The sequence below is a fragment of the Xenopus laevis genome, chromosome 7L, assembly GCF_017654675.1.
Source record: "Xenopus laevis strain J_2021 chromosome 7L, Xenopus_laevis_v10.1, whole genome shotgun sequence".
Lineage (NCBI taxonomy): Eukaryota > Metazoa > Chordata > Amphibia > Anura > Pipidae > Xenopus > Xenopus laevis.
This window is the reverse complement of record NC_054383.1, coordinates 64073010-64081417: the sequence shown is the minus strand read 5'-3', so window position 1 is coordinate 64081417 and position 8408 is coordinate 64073010.

Sequence of the window (8408 nt, the reverse complement as noted above, 5' to 3'; positions counted from 1 at the left end):
CGATTTTTCGTCCAACATCTGTCAGGAAATTGATCGGCCAGGTTAAAAAATCTTTATCGATCCCAGTGCAATCTATCTATGTTTGCAGGGCCAAGCAGGCAGCTACCCTTTGTTTTCCTGGCAAATTGGTCTTTTTAGTAGATGGACAATTCGTACGATCGTATGATCGTTTTGAGATAATCGTGGTCTCATGATGACGATCGGATATTTTAAAAATCTTTATATCTATGGCCAGCTTTAGGCTGCTGGGTGGGGGAGGGGTTATATTACTCCAACTTGCAGTACAGCAGTAAAGAGTGACTGAAGTTTATCAGAGCACAAGTCACATGACTGAGGGCAGCTGAGGAACTGACAATATGTCTAGCCCCAAGTCAGATTTAAAAATTAATTATAAAATAATCTGTTGCTCTTTTGAGAATGGATTTCAGTGCAGCATTCTGCAGGAGCAGCACTATTAACTGATACGTTTTGGAAAAAAATTTTTTTCCCATGACAGTATCCCTTGAAGTGCTTGTTTTAAATTATATTAATGAATGCAGTCAGATGCAATGGATAAATGTAATGCATTTAGATAAAATAAATTGTGAACAGACAATCTGGGTAAAATTAACAAAATTTATCATACTGGTGAGGTTTTATTACACTAAAATAGCAGAATCCAACAGTTTGTATAGTTTTTTTCTTTTTGGATATAGAACGAATAGAAATAATAAAATTGTTTGCAGAGTGAACAAGGCTTACATAAACTATTCAGCAGAAACCAATTAAGACTGCTTCCAAACTCACCACCCCTTTGGTTGCTCCCTAGTTTTCCGGGTGCTAAGTCCGCAGCGTCCCCACACACAGAGTGCCAACATATGATACCAAGCGAAAAGGACGGCACTCCATTAAAAAAGGCAGATTTATTGCAGGATGCTGTGTTTCGGGAACAGATTCCCTTAATCATAGGCTTGCAGGGTGGATCATGCATGCGCCATATATACAAAAGATTGATGGCGACCCCTATTGGCCGTCATCACATATCACAGTTAAAATAATTATTTATTTCTGTCAATAAAAACATGCAGTGAACTGTTAACATTTCAAACTTAATAAAAAAGGGAGGTGCTCATCCTTGGGATCTCTCTGTGCTTATTTTTACTTTGATTGTTCGTTGCTGTTATTTGTATGTCTCTAACTTACATGGTCAGTTCCTTGTCTCCTATTGTATTTCTAACTTAGTGTACAATTATTAGTTGTAGGAACTTCTCCCATTATAGGTGCAGATCTGTCTGTATTCATCTTATCAGATTCTGATCAGACGAAAAAGAGCAAATATTTGATATGGAGTGGGGGCACATATATTAAAAATTAGAAATTTAACAAAAATCTATATAAATCACCTTATACTCACTCCTATAAATTGTTATATATTAACCAGTATGCATCTTGAAAATTTTTTTTGCATTTAGTGTTATCAGTATAAGTATGCAATATCGTGTCTCGTATTTAGGCCCTTCGGTATTATCGTATCTAACTTTAAAATTCAAAATGCCTCTCTTAGATTTATAGAGTGCATTAGATTCCCCCCTCTTAAAGGTGTCCTAACCTGTTCAATAACCTTGACTGCCAAATCCTGAATACCGTTAGGGGAACATAAATTAAAGTGCTTGCCTACAGGGGACCCCTTATCTTTTTTATCGATTGCCCTCATATGTTCCTTATCCTTTTTTAGACATCGAGTTGTACGTCCCACATAGTGTTTTCCGCAACATTTGCACTCCAATAAGTATATTACTCTTTTAGTATTACAGTTATAGAAGCCATAATGGGAGAAGTTCCTACAACTAATAATCGTACACTAAGTTAGGAATACAATAGGAGACAAGGAACTGATCATGTAAGTTAGATATATACAAATTACAGTGACGAACAATCAAAGTAAAAATAAGCACAGAGAGATCCCAAGGTTGAGCACCGCCCTTTTTTTTTTTTTTATTAATTTTGAAATTTTAACAGGTCACTGCATGTTTTTATTGACAGACATAAATAATTATTTTAACTGTGATATGTGATGAAGGCCAATAGGGGTTGCCATCAATCTTTTGTATATATTGTGCATGCATGATCCACCATGTAAGCCTATGATTAAGGGAATCTGTTCCCGAAATGCTTAAGGCATCCTGCAATAAATCTGCCTTTTTTAACGGAATGCCGTCCTTTTCGCTTGGGTATCTTACATAAACTATTGCTGTGATTTCGAAGACTTCTCCACTGTTGTTTTTCTGAGTTTAAAAATTCAAATAAAACCTTTAGAAAAGACAGATCTGGTTATTTTGTTTCCTTTAACAAATTAACTAAAACCTATTAACTTACTTGTTGTTGTGAATCTATGAGCAAAAATATTTTGTACAGTAAGAAATCATTCATCAACAAACAGTATTTGTGTTTCTCTCTTTAAATTGTAATATCTATGATATGGATAATAGTATGTAAGGCTATAGTAAATGGAGCGGCACTTTTACCAAACTTTACCCTATTTTGAACCCAGGTGTGGGCCCTTGCAACGGTGTGGAGGCAGGGTGTTTGAAACTGTAATCTTTAGTATTTCACAATTATGTGTGCCAGAAGTTTATTTATTGAGGACAATCTACAAAGGAGATCACCGAGATAATAAAGAGCACAATCATTGAATAATCAGTACATACAAACAGCACTGTGAGCAGAGAATTCCCTTCTGTAAAGCATGTAAAGAGCATATAAAGAACTATCTAGCCCCTAGAACCTGCACACTGTTTCCTCCCTAGGCAACAATGCCACTGGGGACCTAGCCCCTCTAACACTCCTTGGTGGAGCCCAAAACTGCTCAGCCTTGAGTCTGACTGTCTCTCCTAGAGAGACCTATGACAGATGATAGCTGCCTTTACACTAAATCCTGTACTAATATTGGTTCCACTCTTGACTGCCTTCCACCTAGGGGAGTCTCTGGCAAAGCCATTAGAAGCACATGGCTTTCCTTTATATATTTCAGTACACTGTCAACTAGGGAACACAAAAGGTCTTGAGCTGACCCAGGAAAAGAAGTACCTCTTCCTTAAACAAAGAGGCCCTTTAGCAGCCACACTTCAGGGATTTGAATACAGGTATAAAGGAGATAACATGGCTGTATGCATACTTATACACCTGTCAGCAGTGGGAGTGGCTTAAAGACTATTCCAATAACTAAATGGAATGTTCAGACAGTTTTGACCATATATCAATAATATAGGTACCAATAGCATTAACAATAAATGTTAATAAGTTGACTGCCACACAATTTCCCTAAAGTCTTTACATAACAAACTATTTTTCAACATTTTGTGCTTTTTCATGTTCAGGGCATGGAATCAACTTCGAACAACTTGTCAGCAAGGTTTCCTCTCATTTATTTTAGGCTGTGTGTGCAAAAAAAATTCTTTTGTGCAACTTTTGCGGACTAATGTACAAATTTATGTGAAATATTATAGATACTCATATGCATGACAAAATAAATACATCTTATTTATTTTTGCATACACAGCACAGTCATATAGCAGTGTGTACACTTAAGGGAGAAATAAAGCATAACAATTAATATGGCAAAAAATGCCATCTTTTATATAATGACCTTATTGCAACAGCCTAAAGTTTCAGCTTCTCAACATCAGCAATGATCCAGGATTTTAAGCCTGTCACAGGGGGTCACCATCTTGGAAATTGTCTGCAACACTCACAAGCTCAATGGGCTCTGAGCAGTTGTAAAGAAGCTAAGCTTAGGGAGGGGTTGTCGCAAATTATCAAGCAGAAACTTAGGTTTGCCTGTAATATAAGCTGATGCTACAGGGCTGATTATTAAATTCTGATGCTAGTTGCACTGGTTTCTGTGCTGCCATGTAGTAATTATCTGTATTAATTACTAATCAGCTAATCAGCATTATATTGTGATATTTCTATTCTATGAGTACTGTATATTATGCAGTGGCGTAACTAGGGAGGAAGCAGACCCCGCAGCTGCGGGGGGGCCCGGGAGGAGAGGGGGCCCGGCCGAAATTGATGTCCTCCTGGCTGATGAATGCAGCCAGCATCGCATCTGGTGTTTGATCCGTCATCCGTCCCCACTGCCACTGGCCCTACCTCCTCTCCAGGCATACTCCCGAGTTACGCCACTGCTCCCGAGTCCGCCTCATTGTTACTTCCGCCCTCTCTCTCTCTCTGCTCGTCTGACGTCTGTACTCGCCTCTCGCCCACCCTCCCTCTTCCTCTTGTGTCGTCGTGTGGACGTCGCACATTGTGACGTGAGTCACGTGACGGATGGTGCAGGTGAGGCAGGGAGAGCGGAAGAAGCAAGATTAGGCAGAGTCTGCCTGCCTGCACTGGCACCGCGTGACTGCTGGACTCGGGGCGGGCTGGTCCAACTCGGAGCTGCCTGTGCTGCTGCTGCTGTGCATGTGAGACAGAGAGTGGAGACGAGTACATACCGTACGTTTCCAACTTTCCCCCCCTGACCCAGTGTTTGTACCTGTGTGTGACTGTGGATGGTGCTGGCTGTGTCTGTCTGTACTGTATACCTAATAAAATGTGTGGGAATACGATGCTGCAGGGTCAAAGTTTTGAGGGGATTTTTTGAAAGTTTGAAAACCAAACTACAGATGGAGGAGAGAATTGGGGAATTGAAAACTGTAAAAAAAAAAAAATTGTAAAAAGTAATAAATCATAAGAAAAGAAGAGACCAGATAGAACACAAAAGGGGAGCAGTATAAAAAGTGCTATAGAGATATTTTAACAGAAAAGGAACTGAGATTAAACAGGTAAAGGGGTTTTGTAGAAAGGGAGAGAAAATCATTATTATCATTAATAACTGGTTTCCTATTAATAAAATTGGGATCATATCACTGGCCTTCATATATATTTATCTTTATTCCCTCTTAATAACATTTAGATGATAGATCAACCATCATTTTTACCGGCCAGGCCAGTAAAATACCAACCAGATGCCAACCCTACCTACAAATTGTAAGCAGCAGCCCTGCTTTATGGCAGCTGAGATTCTAGCTATCTGTATAACAGTGCATTCTGTCCCAGCAGCTGCACAGTTGGGGGGCCCATAATTTTTCTTTTGCAGGGGGGCCCTGTTACTTCTAGTTACGCCACTGATATTATGAGTTGGTACCTAGGCTCAGTAAGTGACAGCAGCACAAAGCATATGCAGTGAATCATAAGAAAAGAAGACCGGGAGCGACTGGGGCATCTTTGGAGACACATATCTTTACTACTAAAGGGCTGGGATTGCCTTGAGCTGATATGGAAGCCCAAAACATAACGTACAACAGTTCTAGCCTATGTCTACAGTTAAGCTTTAATCCCCTTTAAAGGAGAAGGAAAGCTACGGAGGCATTTTATTGCCAATAGATTAGCTGCAATAGTGCAATCTAGAATGCTATATTTATTCTGTAGAATGTTTTACCATACCTGAGTAAAAAGCTCTAGAAACTCTCTGTTTGTTTAGGATAGGAGCTGCAGTATTAACATGATGTGACATCACTTCCTGCCTGAGTCTCTCCCTGCTCTGGGCTCAGATTACAGTAGAGAAGGGAGGGGTGGGGGGAGAGGAGCAAACTGAGCATGCTCTTGCCCAGGGCAATGAGGTTTAAACTGAAGGCAGGAAGTCTGATACAGAAGCCCATGTGTACACAATAGAAGGAAAGAAATGCAGTGTTTCTTTTGACAGGGGACTCAGAGCAGCACTACTTTGGGGGTTTACTGGTATATTTAGATGGACGTTTCTGATAAGGCTTACTTGGTTTTAACCTTTCCTTCTCCTTTAAGAGGTTATTCTTGACCTGGGGAGGGGGGACGCAAGTGAAGGAGCACTAAGGGACACAAGAGCAGAAGAGCATGTTACTTAGTGCTCATTTATGGAGCACTTTGGTCCCCTAATCTGCATTGAGTGCTGAATTTTAAAAAATCCAGCGCAAATCTCCTCTTCTTCGGGGCAACTAATCTCCTCGAACTGCCTCCCCTGCCTTCCCACCGACTAGAATGTAAATTGCTGGCAGGATGGCACTCGGAACGCGAGGAAACTTCGGAAATCAAAGCATTCCGAGTGCCATCACGCCAACGTTTTACATTCTAGCAGGGGGGAAGGCAGGGGAAGCATTTCGGGGAGATTAGTAGTCCTGAAGAAGAGATTTGTCGCCGGTGGACTAATCTCCCTGAATCGCAGCGTGTCTCTGCCCTAAAGAGTGCAGTGTGTCAGGGCGCACAGCTAATCGCTGAACCCACACACCCTTTAGGCGTGTCATGTCGCTTATACCTTCTGTCTCAGAATGAAATGCAAGGAAGGCACCAGGAGGGGAGGACACTTACAGTAAAAGCTCCTCCATCTCCTCACTACTATAGTGCTGACTAATGTAGTCAGCGCTGTTTTAACCAAGGGAGTTGCAGGTCCCTGCACTCCAAACCGGAGTGCAGAGGTGTGTGGCTATTTCTCTTTCTGAACAGGCTATAAGCTATAAGGGGTTGTTCCTGCTGAATTCAATCTCGCATAGCTGGAGTAATTTTACTCCGGAGTAATAAGCTCTTGCAGCAATTTTACAGTTTGCTTTGATTAGTCAACTACAGTAAGATTGATTGTTCATATTAAAGTTTTCATTGAAGGGGTTGTTCACCTTCCAGACACTTTTTTTCAATTCAGTTGTTTTCAGATTGTGCAGCATAAATAAAGCTTCAATAGTTTTCCATTTTTTAAAACCAAGTTTCATGTTTTTCCCTCTGGTGTTTCAGTCTGGCAGCTCAGTAATCCAGGTGCAGAATCGGAACTTTTACAATTTGCTACATTAGAAGATACATTTCTCAGCAACATCTGATAAATACTAGTGTATGACATGACCAGGCACAGCTGGGAAATTGACAAAATGTCTGGCTCCATGTCAGATTTCAAAATTGAATATAAAAAAATCGGTTTGCTCTTTTGAAAAATGGAATTCAGTGCAGCAGTCTGCTTGAGTAGCGCTATTAACTGATGCGTTTTGAAAAAAACATGTTTTCCCATGACAGTATCCCTTTAAGAGAAGCCTATTGTGTAATATTTAGGCATCTGGCTGGGGTGTCTGGGCTCACCAGTGCTGTGTCTTCAAGAGCCATCCCCCCAAAGTCACCCCACCCACCACATTACCCTAACATTACTTTAGACAGGTTGCCCTGGAGTCTGAAACAGCAATATTAGGTAAATGTCTCTCACTTTTTACACACTCTGTTTTAGCTTGTGTGCATGCGCATAATTGCACACCTTAGAGGGAACGCCTTGTTTCTAGTAGTTCACAGATATGTGTTTTTTAGGGAAGTCAGACTCTATATTCAGATAGGAAAGGTATTTTTTTGAAACCACAGTCCGTGATACTCTCTATGGCTTTTCCATCTTTGTGGTGTCCCAGAGGTAGTCAAAATACAGATAGTCCTTTTGGAACAACTCCACCTCCTATTAATTTCTCTTTCCGGGCTTTCTAAGTATTGGATATAACTAATTTGAATTGCTTAATCAATTGCAACAGTACTTTAAAATTATGGAATTTTTCTTGGTCAATGTAATCGATTAGTCATTTATTTGATTAGTTGATTGGTGGCTAAATTGAGTAATAATTTCTTAATTATATCACAAAATGTATTGGTCATTTGTCTAAAAACAGTGGAATAGCTAGATATCTCTATATTTCTTTTATAAAAGAAAAAAATTAAATAACTCAAAAAAACACAAATAATAATAAAGAAAACCCAATTGCAAATAGTCTCAGAATATCACTCTACATTGTAAAGTTAATTTAAAGGCGAACTCCCCCTTTAACAGAAAAATGGTCATAACTGCCCATAAAACGCCAATTCATCCTACAGTGCTTTGTGTTTTTGTTGGCTGTCCGAAATCACGCCCTGTGAATAACATAGTGCCAGAAAATACTATTGCATTGTGCCTTACCTGAATTGCCTTGTCCAAACAATTTCTTCTACAGGGTTTTCACACAATTATATGATTTAAATGGCACAAGTAAGTTGCCATGATAATGTAAATTAGGTGTTTTCTCAGCTGTCATAAATACGTCAGCAGAGAAAACATGAACTGCTGCCACCTGCCCTATGTTTGCAAATGTACTAACATGGTTGAGATCTGCCTGTCAGCATACAGATGGGGCGAAATTTAGTGTGAAAATGCAGTTTGTGTTTCCATGATGAAATCTGTGCACTGCTAGGAAAAGCTGTTTCTGTCAGTGAAAAGGCAGCAGATGGTGTTTTCTATTTTGGCTTATTCACGGACTGTGTGCCACTAGCCAAAAAAGGGCAAGGGCATGGGGGGAGGGGAGCGCGGACAGCAGCTCTTTCAGGGAAAACCGGCAGTGGTTAAAAAGCTCCTGCTTACCTAT